We start from the raw sequence: 18,698 nt of genomic DNA, 5'->3' as shown, positions 1-18,698 counted from the left end.
AAGAAAGCTCTTGGGATTTTCTCAATCTCCATTTTCTTACAGCAGCATAAAGGTCTTATTGGGTTGCAGATAAGACAATCTAGTCACACAAGATTTTAAAATATGAGAATTCAAATGGAAGGACTGTGGGTGTCTTTTATTAAATCTATAGAAAATGGGAAGGAAAGTATGCTTCAAGAAGGACGGGTGGCAACTAGGACCAGCAGCATTGGTCTGTGGACTCTCTGTCACTCTACCATCCCAGATCCTTGTTCATCTACTGAGTATTTACTGAGCACATACTATAGGCCAGACACCATACCAGGTACTGGGGGTACAAATGTGAACAAAAGTATAACTCCTCCCCTATAGAACCTGTAGTCTTCTGAGAAAGATGGTCATTACTTCAATAATCACACACATGCAAATGCATAATCACAACTGTGGCTAGCATTGTGATGAAAAGGTACAGAGTGCAATGAAAACCCACAGTAGATGAATTTGACTCAGTAGAGGAGATCAGGGAAGGTTTCTATGAGAAAGTAACCACTGAGATGATACTGAAAAGACGAAAGAAGAGGAGAGGGACTGGTGTTCCAGGCAGAGGGAATAGCATGTGCAAAGGCACTTTAGTGAGAGGACACACGGAGAGCTCAAGAGCAGTGAAGGCCAATGTGGCTGCAAAACTAGAAGGAAAGGTGAGAAGATGTAGGAGGAGGCCTTACAGAGCCATGATGGCCAAGGCCAGAGTTGGCAAGTCCTTATTCCAAGAGCAATAGGGAATCACAGAAGTACTTGAACAGGGAAAGGGTGTTTGCTTTTTAGATTTGCCTTTTATCAGAATTTAGATCCAGGTCTGTCTGATCTTAAAACCTTTGACATTAGGTGGTGAAAACAATTTTTTTGTCATCATTTCCCTACTGCTTCCATTTCAGACCTTCTTGAATGAACTTTTTGGTCCTTTAAAAAAATAAATACAAAAATAAAGTAAAAGACTAATGTAGGAAAAAGTGACTATTATTCTTTAAGTCATGCCAGCTTCCACTCTGTGATGCTCATTCAGACCAGACTGTCCCCCCCCCCTTTGTTTAATGTCACACAAAGGATTGATCTCTAGTATTTTCTGCTTCAGTTATAATCTCTGGCATGGAAATGAGTTATTTATATTGTTAGGAGATGACAGTCCCCATGAATTGCAGGAGGAGGCTCAGCAGGGTGACAGGTGACACTATTTTGCTCTTTGCCATACTGTATTTCTTTCTGGTTACAATCCCTCCCCACGATTCCATGTACCAAGCAGCCATGAATTATACATGTACTTTCTGAAGTTTGATGAAAGTTCTCCCACCTATTAAATTGGCAGGTTCTCAAGTCTAACATAAATCTAATCTAAACACGCTTAGGAAAACATTGTGCCATTTGTTCTTCTACTAGCGTGACTTTTGCTTTACTGTATCATGTATTCAATATCGGGAGTTTCTCCTTATTATGTATTCACCAGGGGATTACAGACCAGTCAAATGAGTCTGTAACAGGCTCAGAGAGGTTAGAAATCTAGAAAGCATGTGTCTAATCATTCCATTCCTTCACTCGGAGGGTGGGGGTGGGGGCAGGCCCTCCACTGCCCTGAAAGCAACTAGCAGGAAAAGACAGCACCTGCTGTGGAGAAGCCAAATTAAAAAACAAACAAACAAACAAACAAAATCTCAAGACACAGAAAGCCGCAGCTACCTCTTAAGTCCTTTGCAACCTATCTCACAAGCCCTTCGCTACATTCACTAGTTTATCAGTGAAGAAATAAACCTTTCAGGAAAGCATCCTAGATTATTTATGATTCAGTTTCTTTCCATCTGCAACTTGCTTGACTCCAACATACTTTTTTTTTCCAGCCATTTTAAGCATTAGAAGGTCCTTGGCACATTGAACAAGCCCTATTATCAACTATTCATGAATGACCCTAAGGTCCTTATATTCATTAGTTTTTTTTTTTTTTTCCAGCCGCAGGTAAAAGAACCATAATTCCAACTGACTTAAGCCGAAATAAGAAACTACTAGGCTATGTTATTGAGAAATTTATGGATATTAGAAGCTTCAGGTGTGGCTAGATCCAGGAGTTCAAATAACTTCACCAGGACTCAAATGTTTAACCTCTCAACTTTGTTTGCCTCAGTGTTGTTGTTACATTAGGTAATTTGCCTGCCTATGTTGACAAGAGGCCCCTGAGAACACTTGCCTTATATCCTGTCAATTCAACAAAGCCAGAGTAATGATGTTGCCCCCTTTCAAAAAATAATACTGAAAAAGCTTCAAGTATTTATTAAAAATCAGAGTGTTGCACATGAATAGTCCACTTTGAGTACCACTAGAAGAATCTCTTTATTTGGCAAAACTGAGCCTTCATCGGAAAATGATAACCATGGGCTGGCTGTTTGGAGGGGGTGCTCTTGACACAGAGCATGTTCTCTCTGGTTAATGGACCATTCCTCTTATACTCTATTGTCTCCCAAACTCTAGACCAAGGGATCAGTTGTCATTTATCATCATGGTTTCATTGTTATTTTTTAAAAGAGAAATGGTTCTTTGTGGTCACATTGTTTTATTTAAAAAATGGATCAATTAGCTAATACTGAGAGAGAACCTATTCCAATTTAGTCATATACATTGCCTGCCTGGCTTCTGAGAGGAAGGAAGTTTGAGCTCTGCAGGAAGGCAGTACTACTTAGACGGTGTGGAGAGTGGGGGAGACAGCTTAGAGAACCAGGATCCAGGAATGGATAAAGTAATGCAGGAAGAATGAAAGCATCAGTGAATATGCATCCACAGATTGAATATTCTACTTCCCTTAACCCCAAATGAAGTGCCCCACCCAAGATGTAATCCATAGCCAAACTGATGTCTCTTGGTGATTGTCTGATGGCAGGTATAGAAAATGCATTTCTCATCTTTCAAGTTGGTTATCTTCTTATCCTCTTGGGATGGAGAGAAAATTATCAAATATTTTAAGACAGCAATGCTGTAGGTTGCTACATGCTTTCAACAAGAAGAATTCATTTCTGGGATCAGAATGATTTACTGAGTTCTTTTTACCTGGAACTAGCAAAACAAAAATCAATTAATTGCTATAATTTGAATGTGTCTTCCAAAAATTCACTAGATGAAATTTGATTATGACCAGATTAAGAGGGTTAAACTTAATCCCATCATGAGTTTAAGAAGGGGGTCCTTTGGGAGGTGACTAGGATTAAGGGAATCAAGGTGGAGTCCCCATGATTGAATCCTGAAGGATTTATCGTAAGATGAAATAGAGACAAAGGGACACAGACTTGCACACCCTTGTCTCGTCCCACCATGTGATGCTCTCTGGCATGTGATTCATCAGCAAGAAGACCTTCACCAGATGCTGTCTCTACGTCCTAAACCACATAAACCTGTTTTTAAAAACCACCCAGTTTCCAGTATTCAATTGTTAAGCAATACAATATACCAAAACATAGATTAACTTCATAAGTCTACCTTTACATCTTTTCTATTACACAAATCCCAGTAAACTAAACAAGGACTCAGGTCTCTGAGAGGAATCAAATATGGCTTTATAAAATTAATGATTAATATTTCCTTTGATTTCTCCCTGGTCCAAGATCTTGATTGGTTCTTCATCCGGCATAGAGGCCATGTGGTTAATCCTTTTTAACATAAAGAAGGACATGTATGATCCCTCCACTTTTGAGTTGAAGAAACATTGGCTCTGGAAGGGTCAATGACATGCCTCAATGTGCCTAGACAAATCTGAGCAGAGTAACCATTTGACCTTTCTTTTCACTCTTGGAAAAGGGGAAACCAGGGACTTCTGATCCAAGAAGGTTCTACAGTGGAACCCCTCCCTTTGGCATTTAACTATAATTAGCGATAACCATCCATATGGCAACTCTTCTCGGGCCAGATGGGTGGTTGTCAGGCGGCACATGATCTTTGCTTCACTTTGAAGAAGACATGAGTAATCCTGCAGATATTAATCCAACAAAGGCTATATTTATCTTCATTTTTGTGGTTGACAACACATCTCTATTTCTTCTCTAGGCATCAGAGAGTACAAGACACAAGCACCAATGCAATCCCCAGAGCCTAAGAAAACAGAATGCCTCCCCTCTGTGGCTTCTACTTGAATCCACAGCCCCATCCTCAACTGGACTTGGCCAGCTTCAAAGACACAGAGTCTTGGGGCCTCATGGTGTGCTGGAGACGTAGAAGTGTCCAGGCAGTTTGACTGATGAGGAGATGGAGGCTCGGAGAAGTGCAGGCTGGCCCAAACAAGTGAAGGATGAGGCCAGAGTAATGGTCACATGACCTCTGTTGGGAGGCAGCATTCGACTTTGGATCTGCTGATTTTTCATTCACAAAAGATGAAAAATTATATGGTTACCCTAATTTAAGGGCAGTCACTTATAAAGGGAGGCAGAGGGTAGGTATTAAAAGTATGTTTATGGTAAGGGGGAACAAGAAAAGCAATCAGGGCTAGACCTCTCATCTCTGAATTTCATTACCCTCTCTCTCACCTAATTTGTCTTCTTCATGTTTTATGAACACATCTAAGAGAAAGCCAATCTAGTTGGTTTTGCTAATGGCCATTAAGTCAATTGACCACACTCCTTTGTATCAGGTGACTTCATAGGTCATTGACCAGATGGTTAATGAGCTATGGACAAATCTCTGGTCCAATTAGACGTGTCCCCATGGAAAGAGCAGTCTTACTGAACAGGGACTATGGGACATCATCGGGAAGGGGGTGCTGAGAATGCTAGGTGCTTCTGATTGTAAAAAGCAGAGTCCTTCTTAGGATTTTATTAATAATATTCTTTACTGAAACAATGACCGATTTCTATTGAGTACTTCCTGGTACCACTAAGTGTTTGACATTTATTTTCTTATTTAATCCTCATATAGTCCTATAGATGTATATTTTTATCCCATTTTACAGACAAGGAAATGGAGACCCAGTGAGTTCATCATCTGCTTAACATGACTCTAATATAGCATTTTAAAAATTCTGTCTTGACCTTATTTTGAGGCTCTGGCTAGAGGCCGGTCAGTTCTCTTTCTTGAACAGCTAAGTCTACACCCTGACCACTTTTTCTATTGGGAATTCTTACAGTGGGTCTGTCCATCCACCCCAGGCCCAGGTATTGGACAGCCAGGGCAGCCTCTATGCCCCAGGGCATGCCGAATTATTCAGTGAGCCAATCCTAGACCTGCTTATTCTGCCTACCCTTTCTTTCCCACAGAAACCCAGAGTTCTTCCCTTTTCTCAGCCTCTTCACTGACCCTGGTGCCTGGCCTTGCCTTGCCTGGCCCTGTGTGGGGAACTGTAAGCATAGCAAGCTCTGAAACGGGTTTCTCTCTCTCTGACATGTGTCTGGCCTTGCCATACTCCACCTAAGGTAATAAGGTTACAACAGCAACCTCACTGGGCAGAAATAAAGCCAGGCTTGAGATCCAGGCAGCTTGATGTCAGGATCCACACACATGAATATGCTGCAGTGCCTCTCATTTACCCAGGACTGCACCCTCCAGGGAATGGGCGCCATCAGCTTGTCCTCTGAGTAGACTCTGACCTTTGTACAGATATAGTTGCTAAAAACAACTTCAACCCTTCCTTGCCAGAGTTGTCTTGGGTATGTTGTACCTCCTTTTCTTCCCTGGATCCATACTAGGTCCTCAATATGAAGTAAAAATTTTAACCAACATAACCTAATAAACCTTACAGTATCATCATTTTTAATGATGTTGTTATTTTGTTATTATTGTTGTTATTTTGCATTTTATTAGTAAGCATTTTTAATAAGTCTGGAAAACCTTCTAAATCCCAAAGTAGATCTCTTCGGCTGTAAAAAGAAAGATTCAAAACACAGGTAGCACATATGTGTGACTGAATAAATTACTTCATTTATCTTAGTTGCAGTGTCTTCATCTCTAAAACAGGTACGTAACTTCATATCTCATAGTTATTGAAATTGAATTATAAAATGTCCATGAGAGTACCTAGGAGAGTCTGGGCCACCCAGTATTTGCCCAGTAAATATGCTGGACTGGATCATTCTTCATAGGCATCACCACTGAGTTATTCATACAGGGTCTGCAAAAGACATGCATCATTCTTATTCTTTGTCCTGAAACTTGCCCTAAAATTCTTCTTTTCCCTCATGTATTATCTCTGAGTCTGATTCATTATCTTCTTGTTCTATTTTTTTTTTCTTTTTTACCCTAATGAATCCTTCACGTCCAAGACCCTACTTTTCCTTCCCACTCTGGCTATTAGATTTTTGTGGGTGAGTGACTTGCCTTATCTTTGCAACACCAAAAACATTTATTTAAGGCTCTACTCTCTTCTATTGATCTATAGGTAGTAAATCTTTTTTAAACTAAAGCCTGACTGTGATTATGTGATAGTAACTGAGCTCTTGAGATAGATCTATGAATAGATTCAGGGAGGAGAGTTCCATGGTCGATTTATAATGTCTTCCTGGACACAGAGTGGAGAGCAATGGCTCTTATTCCATCTCTACTCTGTTTATCATAAGGATTTGCCCTCCAATCTGAGAATTGTTGCCACATTATACAGATGGTCAGAATGCAGGTGAAGTCATGACAAAGCCCTAATGCATATGTCTCCATTGCCACTCAACAAAGCACTCAACTGTTTCCCCTCTTGGTTCACCAGAAGCTGCATTTTCATTATTGCATAAGAGAAGAAGACTTACTGAACCATCCTTCCTGGGTAGTTGAAGAAATTAGTTTATTAGATTCTCTACCTTTTTAAAACATCTTAAATGAGCTATGCAATTAGGAATTAAAACTGGAGAAACAAGATATGACCTTTTTATTGTTTAGGCACAATAGCAATAATATTGTTAATACTTATGCTTTAGGAGGTACCCACTACTGTCTATATAGCACTGTGACAGTCACACCACATATAGTTTCTTAATTAACTTTACAACAACACTAAGGCAATACTATAAATATTTCCATTTTATCAGTGAGGGACTGGAAGTACAGTTGGTTGAGTAGCTGAGCTGTATTTTACCCTGAACACTGACTCAGTTCAAAACCTATGTTCTTTCTAAAATATCTTGTTGTTCCTGGGAAAGTATCTGGGAGTCCTTATCTGCCGGTCAGCCTCTTCAGTCTAAGTGTTTTGATGTGTATGCCTCCATGGCCATTCAACAAAGCTTAATTGACTTTTAAGAGAGACTTCTTGTGTGTGTGTGTGTGTGTGTGTGTGTGTACACATGTGTGTGTCTGCCTGTTGGCAAGCAGCTTGCTTTCTGAAATAGATTGGGTTTAGAAGCTTTGGGTCCAAAAGCTTAAGATGAGAGCATCCAAAAGTTGGCTCACAGAACAGAGGTCATGCGATGAACCTTAATTTGGCCTCACTCCCAAGCCAAAAAGCCCTAGATTTGATATATTGGGTTCTTAAGGCTGCTATAACAGAGTGGCCTCAGGTGGAGGAGAAATAGAAATATATTGTCTCATAGTTCTGGGGACCAGAAGTCTATAATCCAGGTATTGGCAGGGCAATGTTCACTCTGAAGGCACTAGGCAGGTGAGGATCTGTCCCCAGCTGTCTCCTAGCTCAAGTAGGCTGTTAGATGCATTGCTCCAGCCACGTGGCCATCTTCTCCGTGTGTCTTCACATCATCTTCCCTCTGTGCATGTCTCTCTCTCTGAGTCCATTATAAGGACCCAGTCATATTGAATTGAGGCTCACTTTAATTATCTCTTTTTGACTTGATTGTCACTGCAAAGAACCTCAAAAATAAGGCCACATTCTGCAATATTGGGGGGTTAGGGTACCGATGTATCATATTTTTTGAGAGGGGGCACAATTTGACATGTAAAACCTGGGTTCTCTGCATGAAAACCAGAATTCAGAAATTTCCTTTGCACGTGGAAAGAGTCAAAAGATGAAAGAAGCATGAAAAGTTACAAGAACTAAAGATGGGGCTCATATAGCCCATAGAATACTTAGATTCCTGGCACATAAAACAAGTGGAACAACCTGCTCCAGACAGGGTGGGTATTTGCTGAGTACCAACATGCCAGGCTCTCTGCTATGCACTTTATAATCATTATACTTTTTAGCTCAATTTGTAATTGGTGAACTAGTAGTTATGTTATTTCATTTGTCCTTCACAACAAACCCACAGGTAGAAACTCCTATTGACCTTACTTCAAAAATGAAGCCCAGAGAAGGGAAGACCCCTCTGCTAGCCGGACTCTAATTCCAAATCAGAAGCCGGGAGCTTCTACCCACTGCCAGCCACATGTACGCAGTGAAGACCAGCTGGTGACAGACACTGGTTCTTTTTGGAGTGGAGGAAACACAAAAATCTCCAAGAAATAGGAAACCAAACTAGAGTTTGTTGACTTGTGATGATTGTCTGTCTCCACTGAAGAGCAAAAAAGGATTGGATTTCCATTGTTGATGTTATAATTGAAGTAGCATCATCCTCAAAATCTGAAGATCACCAAACCTGTTTCCTCATCTGAAAACTGGGTATGTAAACACAGCTGGGAAAACAAAATCAGTTTCCTGTGCAAACAGGAAAATGTGATGAAAATGTTGAGCCTTTTAGCGTCTGTGACTATAGTTACAACAGAGAGTTTGGAACTACATGGGATGACCTTTATTGACAGGCAAGTTTTTGTTTCCCTTTTTAAAAGGCTATGGGGCTTTTTTGGTTTTGTTTTTAGCTATCAGGCATGTATGCTCACCAGAGACAGACAGAGAGAGGAAAAGTGATAAACGAGCTCCTGCCACCCCACCCGAGAGGATAGCCATGCTGAAATCCCCTCTCCTCCTTTTCTCCTCTTGGGATTTTGGGCACACATGCACATATGCCCAGCATGGTTTTCAAACTGCTAGGTCTGGGCCTTGAAACACACAGTCAGCCATGTGGTATCCAGTCACTTTAACCACCATGCCACCAGCTGGCCCCAGATTGTGGAGTTTTAACAAGGACACATAAAGGAAAATTTTGTTTGCAGATGGAGGCACTGGAGAACTCCTCCTTACCATCACCCCTTTTTGCTGTTAAGGATTGGATGATCATCTTAGAACAAGGTACAATAGGTATTAGATATTTACACAATAGTTTTCATTCTGTTCCTATTCAGGTTAGGACATCCCTATTGACCTGCATATCCAAACCTTTTAGTGGATGATTGTAAACCTGGATTATCAACTCTTTAAAGTTAGACAACTTGTTCCTTTTTAAAGTGTGATGTGGCTCTGGGCTCCAGAAAGTCTGAGATTGTTGGAGGATGTCCAGAGGTTCCATTTTCCCTGGATGCCATTAAATATATATGACACCAAAATAGGCAGGCTTGAAACATCTCTCCCTTCTAGATGTCAGGAGGATGGTGTCTGTGATCTCTGTACTCTCTGGTCAAACATACACCTGGGGACAAGCTTGAGCCATATCAATGATTCGGTCAGTGACATGTCACACTTTGCCCAAACCAGCTTCCTCTTTTCCAGATTACTGGGAGGTCCAAAGAGACTTTGACTGCAGCTGGAAGGGCTCGGAACCAGAATGGTTCTTTGATTCCCTGTGGCAGCTTTGTTTCCCTTCCCTTAAAAGAGAGAAGACAGTATTTGGCCTTTCCCCAGCTGTTTCTTTTACTCACAAATTCACTGATGACCCCAGTCATCCCATTCAAGGTGCAAGAGCTAGACTGGAAAAAACCATTCCCCTTTCCCCTTCTCTAGTGAAGGATAACTCTTCTGGGCCTCTGACTTCTGAAGATAGACCCTGCAGAGGATTTTCTCCTGAGAGAAAAGCAGGATGAAGGGCTGTGTGTGTGTGTGTGTGTATGTGAATATATATATATATATATATATATATATATATATAAATATAATATATATAATGTATATAGGGGTGAGTGTGTATGTATATATATGTATATATATGTATATGTGTGTGTATGTGACTATATATAGGTATATGTATGTATGTGTGTGTATATATTCAGAGAGGGAGAGAGAAGCAGATACTCTTGTCACATCATGATATCCATCCTATCTTTTTTTGGAAAGGTTTTTGCTATAGGGCACGTATGCTCACCAGAAAGACAGGGAGAGACAGAGAGACAGAAAGCAAGAAATCACCCCTCAGGGAGGATGGCCACGCCGCAATCCCTTCTCCTCCATTCTCCTCTCGGGATCTTGGGCACGCAGGCACACGTGCCTGGCATGAGTTTAAGCCGCCGGGTCTGGGATTTAAGCCACAGTCGACTATGTGGGAGTCCAGCAACATAGCAAGTACGCTGACCACTGGTCCCATGATCCATCCTATCTTAACGGGCCTGGGTCACAGGCATACATGTGTGTGCCTGGCATTCTCAGGAAGGTCCTAGGATATGGCTCCAAAACCTTTTCCATGTGAGTTCAGTTGCATTTTCATGGTGCCTGATGCCTGGCCCCAGGGTTGCATGCTTTTTTAATACAAAAACAGACTTCAAAATAGGAGTCGATTTGGAGAGGACAGAACAACTCTGGAGGTAGTCAGCACATGTCAGGTGTCCCTACTGGTCACAGGCAGTCTAGACACAGGCCATTCAGCACCTCTGCCCCAGAGCACATGGGAGAGCGTGAGGAACACTGGGACGAGGCAAGGATACACAAAGGCACATTTTGTTGTGTTTCTAATAATCCTCTCTAGGAGGCTTCTGAAGACCCTCCTGGAATCATAACCCATTGGATTTCTTTTATTGCCCAGTTCCCCTTCTCTCTCTGAGGGAAAATGTAGCTACCCTGGGATCTCAGGCTTTCTTGGAGGTCCTGTCTAACAGTGCAACTTCCTGGTACTCTATAGAGGAAGCTTTGTGTTTGTGTGTGTGTGTGTGTACATGTGTGTGTTTAATAAAATTTGAAGCATCTTTGGGAACACAAGTAGATCTTTGAGGTGGGATAGGACTCATCTGGTCAGTTAGCGCTGTTGTCATCCTCAGGTTATTGTCTCTTACACTGTCAGTGTTTTCTTTAAAAAACTTAATTACTCAACTTCATTTATTATTATTATTTTCCAGTTTGATCAGCGAGGGAGAGAGAGAGAGAAAGTGAGAAAGCAAGCCACCAGGTCCGAGACTTGAACTGTGGGAGTGTCCAGCACCTTTACCACCATGCCACCTGCTGGTCCCTGTCAGTGTCTTCTTAGTCCAGTGTTGTATCACCTTCTCTTTCACTATTTCTCCAGCAATGAATAGAAATTACTGTACCAGGGGGTTAGACAGCACACTCAGACATGGGCCAACGAAGGGTCCTCTACGACTTGCAAAGGCTTGTCCCAGTTTGTCTGAGTCTCTCCCAGTTTTAGAGTACAAAGTCCTACATTTGGGGTCAGCAGATGACATAGTGGTTATGTCACTGGACTCCCACATGGTTGACTATGGCTCAAGTCCTGGACCTGGAGGCTTGAAAATCATGCCAGGTGCATGTGCATGTGCATGTGCTTGTGTGACCAAGATCCTGGGAGGAAAATAAAGGATGGATGGATGGCCTGGCCATTCCCCTCAAGGAGTGATTTCTCACTTTCCCTCTCACTGTCTCTTTCTCTCTCCTGGGCACGCATACACCCTAAAGCAAAAACCTCTTTAAAAAAAAAAAAAAAGTCCCACATTTTGGTAACCTTCTTAGGCCTGAGAAGACTGGAACAGCTGGTCATCCTGGAAATGTTCCCCCACTTCCTCTAGCAGGCCTGGCTTTCCCTATATACCTGTGGAGATTTAATTTCTGCCCCATCCTGGCCCATGATCAAGGCGAGCATTTTCTGAGGGTATTGGGGACGAGAAACAAAACATGAAGCCTACCTAATGTCACAGAGTGCTGTGCTAGCTGCTAACACATACCATGTAGTCATCCCAACATCAGGTCAGTACTGTTATGGCCTCAGCCTTTCAGATAGGAAAGAAACCAAGGACTGCAGAGACCAGGTGACTCACAGGAAGTCACACTGTAAGCATACAGTGGAGCTGGAATCAGAGGGCAGGTCATATGTGGAGAGGAGAAGAGTTCATCCTGCAAGAGAAATGTGGTATTACAGACATAAAATTTCCCAAAATGTTAATAGAGACAAGCAGATGAAATAGCAATATGGGAAAACTGTAATATATGCATTCCACTTTTTTTAAAATTAACACTCTTTATGGAACTTCAGTCACTCTGCAAGCTTTGAAACATAAAAAATGTATTATGTATAATGTAATTTGCTCATAAAATTATCATGTTTGGTGTATTTAAAGACATGAGAACATAGGAAGAAGGAGAAGAGTTTTGGGGGCTTTTCTCTTTTTTTTCAAAAACGTTAAAATGTTTTTAAAAAATTATATTAAAGAGAAGTTTTCTATTTTTCATCAAATGTTCACAATCCTATTTGTAGCCTTGAGAAGTAGATGGGAATGAACTTTTTCCATCCTCTACTAACCTTCAGAAACCCTCAGACTGAACCTCCCTTGGCCGCGTAGGGGCCAAAGCCCAGCATCATCATCCACCCCCACTCTCTCTGCAGCCCCTCCTTCTCTCTCGTTGCACAGCATTTCACGAGTCCTGCACCCTGGATTTTCTTGGTCCCCTCTCATGCTCCAGCCTTCTATCCAGCTTCCTACTGCACAGCTCTTACTCTGTCCTGCCTCTTCAGAATCACCCCCTTCTCATGGCAGTCTGTGTCTACATCATTCATGGTGCTGACTGGTCATCTTTCTGAGCTCTGAGATAGGCTGGTGCTAGGTTCAAAGAATTTGCCTCTGTATGACTTTCCAGGGAATGAGGCCAGGGAGCTGCTCTCTTAACACACCTATATATCCAGCATAGAGAGATCTAAGTAGGGCTCCTGGCTGAAGGAGTAGGGTGTGAGCTGAATGCCATTCTCAGACGACCAGTTAGACAACTGCATATTTCTGCCCAAAATGTATCCCAGGTCTTCAAAAGACCTTCAGAAGAGACTGGGCCAAAAACAGAAAATGACCTAGGTGCTCACAACAGGAATTTCTTAAATTATAATCCATCTACAAGATGGCATGATTCTAATTTAATTCAAACATTAAGCTAAAGGTAAGTCTACTAAATATGATGCCATCTTTAGCAAATAGTAAGGAAATAAAAATGTAAAAGAATGTGGCAGTATGTTCTATTAATAAATAAAAATAGCATAGAAATGGGATATTTGTATGCTCATAAAATATCTCTAGTAGCCCAGGAGACTAAAGATGAGGAGCAGGAGAGACTTATTTTTTCACTGGATATCGTTTTATTATACTTACTTTTTTATTAATGTGTATAACCTCTTCAGAGTTAGTTAGCATGATAGCTAAATGTACAGATAGATAAATGTACAGATAGATAAATGTATTTTTTTATATTTAATTAATTAATTTTTGGGACGTTTTCAGAGAATTTTCTTTACCTATAATTCATAAAGGATTAACAAAATGTCATGGACACAATGTTCTTGGTAGTAACTAGCAGAATCAAGAATGGATCAATACACAATGGCACTTGGTACATAACACACAGCAAAATATAGTTCTTAGACTAGCTTTACCCATTCGTATGTGTATATCCCAACTTTTTTACATATCTAGAAATAAGGCAATACAGATGAAAAATATTCACTAAATATTTTAAACTATGCCTCCTTCTATATCAGATTATTTCTTCAATTTTGAAGTCAACTGCAAATGAAATCATCTTTACATTATAATTCCAGAATATAAAGAAGTTAAGCACCAACTGAAATGCAAAATGCATAAAACATATCATTATAAATTTAAAAAGAAAAATATTACACTAGTAATATCATGAATTAGGTTTTTCAAAGAATATTGCATGAAGTAAGGTACATTAAATGCTTTGTAATTCTAGGGACCAGCAGTTAGTGTAATGGCCATGTCACTGGACTCCCATGTAGTCCACCGTGGTTTGCATCCTGGACCCGGTGGCTTAAAACTCATGCCGGGAGCGTGTGTGTGCATGCCCAAGATCCCGAGAGGAGAATGGAGGAGAAGGGATTGCAGCGTGGCCCCCCCCCCCCCCAGGAGGGTGATTTCTCGCTTTCTGTCTCTCTGTCTCTCTCTGTCTGTCTGGCAGGCGCATGCTCCCTATAGCAAAAGCCTCTCCCCCCCAAAAAAAATGCTTTGTAAGTCTAGAATACTTTTTATTGTAGTCTTCTTCCTACAGTTTAAAACACCAAAGCACTGGCTAAATAAGAAAGGACCATTTCAAAGTGATTAATAGATGATAGTGTGTTTCATGGAAGGATAAGAGGAAGATGGACTATGTTTTTTGATTTGCAAGACTGTTCTTTATCCAAATAGTCCTGTGTTTCCATTATCCTTGAATGACATGATTCTTTACTATGTAAATATATATGTATATATATATCCTTTTAATGATGGAAGGCTTCTACTCTTAATCTAGTTGGATCTTCTGGATGTGTCAAGGCAATTCCATTCCATAGTAGCAGCAGCTCAATATAAGGTGGTGAAAAGAAATCACTAATTTTGACATATGGATCATGTGGAACATCAAATAATCTATTTATAAGAATCTCTAACATTTCATGCAGTGTTATTAGCTGTATAGTTGATTCTTGAATGTTTTTCTTTTTAGCATTTCCATTGGGAAGAAGAAAATGGTCTTCTAGAAATTCACCTAAGGTAATCAAGAGTTTCTTCCTATATTCTCTTACCTTAAGCATTTTAGCTTTAAGCTCATTAAAGAGTCTTGATTCAGGGCCGGCAGGTGGCTTGGTGGCTAGGGGTGCTGGACTCTCACATAGTCAACTGTGGTTGAAGTCCCAGACCTGGTGGCTTGCTTGCTTTCTCTCTCTCTCTCACATTCTATCCCTGTCTGGTCAAATTAAAATAAATAAATGAATGAATAAGTAAAATTAAATAAAATAATTTTTAAAAAGAGTCTTAATTCAGAAAAAGTCATGACCTGACTTTTCAATCCACTGTGTAGCACATTGAGAGACTCCATTATCTGTTACTGTCCATCCAACTACTGCTGCTTCCTTTAACTCCTCATTCTTTGACTGAGCAGTAGATAGTACCATTTTAAGATCATGACCTAGGTTTTGGAGCTCTTCTTTTCTTAATGTGACCAGAACATCTTCAGTCAGGGGAATTACTGAGCAGTTGAATCAATGAGTGTCTCATTTCCAATAAATGATAATTTATTCTGACATTCTTCCAGACCTTTCCACATTTCTTCACATTTTTTGATAATTTCTTCAGTATCTATAACATCTTCCACATCTATAGTACTATCGGGTCTATATCTTGCTGATTTGGTAACATGTGCTTTGTGATTTTCTTAATCCCCAACCCCACATTTTTCTTCCGTAACTAGAGGGGTTCTGGAGCTGCTTTGTCGTGGGAGGCAGAGTAGAGTGAAACTCAAGGACCGCTTAAATGTCCAATTCGCTGGAGGTAAATGTCCCACTTCCAGGGCTAGGGCTCCACAGCTTGTGGACTGTCAGTCAGCAAGCTTCAATGGGTCAGGCGCTCTCCCCGGCCCACCTCTTACCTTCACAGAGTGAGTCACCTAATTTAATTAATTTATTAATATAATAAGCAAAAGAATGAGAAAGAGAGAGCACCTCCAACAGAGTCTTAATGTCGCAATCCACCCCCCAGCCTCAGTCAGTCCCAGATCATAGGCACTTGTATGCCTGATATCCCTAGGGAGATCTCTAGACTCAAACTAGAAACCTTATCATATGGATCAGTTGCACAGAGTGTCACATTTTACCTCTGAGCCACTCTCTGGCCCCAGGGTAAATTAAAATTTAAAGATACTTGACACATTGTATGCATTTAATGTCTGTGCTGTAACTTAATTAAATGAAAAAGAATGCTGATGAATTAAATCACCCACTGCATGAAAGAGCACACAGTCCAGTGAATCTGGAAATAATTGTTTGCCTCTAAAGAAGGAAGGTAGATAAACCATCTACCTAACTGAATGTGCCTCTGGATGGCTCCTTGACCATTTAGTCAACCCTGTAGCAAACATTACTTTGTCATGTGCTCGCATTGAGACATTCACTAGTACTACAGAGATGTGTAGGCCATTGTGGAAGGGCCAGCAGGTGGCATGGTGGTTACAGTGCTCAACTACCCCGTGGCCGACTGTGGTTCATGTCCCGGACTTGGTGATTTAAAAATCACTCTGGATGAGTGCATGCATGCTCAAAATCCCAGGAGGAGAATGAAGGAGAAGAGATTGCTGCATGGTCATTCCTCCCAGGTAGTGATTTCTCACTTTTTCTCTCATTGTCTCTTTGGTGAGTGTATATACCAGTTAGTCAGTGGGGAAGGCAGACATCTCATATATTACTATAATACAATGTAATAAACACTCAACCCAAAGATGCTGGAGCATGATACACTGATAGGATTATTGTGAGTCAAGATTACATAATTTCAGAGCTAAAAGTACACTTAAGGGCCATCTATAATAGTTCAATCCTGCATGAAAAAGTCAAGGAAGCACACCTAACCAATGCCATACAAAGAAGCAGAACTCAGGATTATGAGCCAAATAAAAATGTTCCATTCTGTTGTGTAACACACATCCCAAGTAACTCAATAGCATGCATTAATATGCATTTATTCAGCTCCAGGTCACGAGTTGATTGGGTATGAGTGAGAAATTAGTCAGCATAGGTCTATCATATGTGTCTTTGTCCAGCAAGTTGCCCTGGGCACATTATCCTACTAGCATGACAAAAAAAAAATGCAAGGGAAACAAACAGAGCTGGTGAGGTATGGTCTTGGAATTGGCCCATTCTATTTCTGCCTTTCTATTGGCTAAAGTGAATCACATAGCTGAACCAAAATTAGAGAGGTGGGAAATTACTTTCCACCCCTTTTGTGGAAGAAAATGAAAAGTCACAAGGTAAGTGGTGTGTCTAGAGTTAGGGGTAGAGAATTAGGGTCAACAGCACACTCTACTATATGGATTTAAACCCATCTCTTTTGGTCACTAGCCTAGCACAGTGAGTTGTCTCGTATGAATACATTTCCTAAAATGGAAAAGTCCAAATATCCTGGTGGGCATGGGGGACCTGTAGACTATGCACTTATAATTACAATGATATTGTCAAGAAGGAGTCTACATCCTTATTAAAAACTGGTCTTTAAGAGTTGTTCTTTTTCTTCCCTTTCTAATCTATTCCAATCTGCCTAATATTCTGTAGAGGTATGTAAGAACTAGAAGGGATGATGTGTGGAGCACCTGCTCTGAGCCTGTTTGGAACTAAGAGTAGGAGGGAGGGAACAGAAGTATCTTTAGGGGAGCAGAAAGAGCGATTGCTTTTCTCTTGCACAGTTCAGACCCGAAATATTGTTTGCTTATCTGTGCAAAGCTAATACCTAAATGTGATGTTTTTATGGGTATGAGGTCATTTTTTAGATTGTACAAGTGTCAAAGTACAATTTTGCGGTTCAAAGCAAGGAAAGATCTAGCACGTTAATATGAGCTCACCAATCTACTACCCAAAAGTACATTGTCTGACACAGTAGGCTTACTCTGCCAGGTCTTGCCCCCTGAATCTTTTTCTATCTGGTTGGGACCTGCTTATACTGCTAGTATAAGGGTAGGGAGAAGGGCTGGAAGGACTCTGGCTTGGTGTATTAGGAAGAGTACCTGGAATGCTAGTTTCATAGAGTTATCATTACTGTTATTTCCTGAAGCTAAGGCTTCTGAAAAATGCAAAACATTGTGGCAAGAAGTAACATCACTTTTATCACACTGTTTAACACCTAAATGGTATATGTTGTTGATGGGGAGAAGTAAATTTGGCTGGTGCCTATTAAAAAGGCTGTTTTCAAGATAACGGGTTACCAAGATATTCTGAGATAATTCACTGAGCTACTGGTAATATAGTATGAAGAGGAGAGAGATGACAATGACAATAGCTGCCCATATATGGGTCTCTTATTATGTGCTGGGTATCTCACTTTTCTCGTGTCCCAGTACAATGGGCACAGGCACGTGACTTCCTGTCAGCACATCGTTTTCTTTCCTGGGACTTTGACTAATGAGCCAAGTGCTGCAAGGACAGTGGGAACCACTGGGTTGCCCCCCACCCCATGTTGGCTCCTAATTGAGACTCTATTGTGATAGATAATCTTATATGTCAACTTGTCTGGACCACAGGGTGCCCAGTGATTTGGTCAAACATTATTCTTGGTGTGCTTTGGTGTAAGGTTAACATTTGAAAGGGCCTAAACAGAATAAAAGGGAGAATAAAAGAGAATTTTCCTCTGCTTGGGTATTTTTGAGCCAGAACATTCGTCTTTCTTCATTTGGACTGGAAATTATCACATGGATTCTCCAGGTTCTCAAGCTTTAGACTCACAGGAACTATATCATGAGCTCTCCTGGGTCTGTAGCTTATACATGATACGTGGTGGGATTTCTCAGTTCTATAATTGCATGATCCAATTACTATTTATGTGTGTATATATATATATATATATATTCCATGTTTCCTCTAGAGAATCCTGATTAATAAAACTTTCAAGAGATTTGTGTGACAAAGGCTTTTTGAAGGCCAGCAAGTGATGTGGAGGTTAAGGTACTGGGCTCCCACATGGCTGACCAGGGTTTGAGTTCAGAACCTGGTGCCTTCCTTTCTCACTTTACTTCT

The 18,698-nt window shown here is 40.8% G+C and overlaps 1 pseudogene; it reads right to left on the bottom strand.

Annotated features, from left to right (window-relative positions):
• Nucleotides 1-14,423: 14,423 nt before the first annotated feature.
• On the bottom strand, nucleotides 14,424-15,247 carry LOC102502477 (centromere protein K pseudogene; annotated as a pseudogene).
• Between the last annotated feature and the right edge of the window lie 3,451 nt (nucleotides 15,248-18,698).

This window comes from Tupaia chinensis, unplaced genomic scaffold (assembly GCF_000334495.1).
Source record: "Tupaia chinensis unplaced genomic scaffold, TupChi_1.0 Scaffold000182_1, whole genome shotgun sequence".
In the NCBI taxonomy this organism is placed as follows: Eukaryota; Metazoa; Chordata; class Mammalia; order Scandentia; family Tupaiidae; genus Tupaia; species Tupaia belangeri.
Note: the sequence above shows the minus strand (reverse complement) of the source record. Positions and strands in the feature narration are given on the sequence as shown.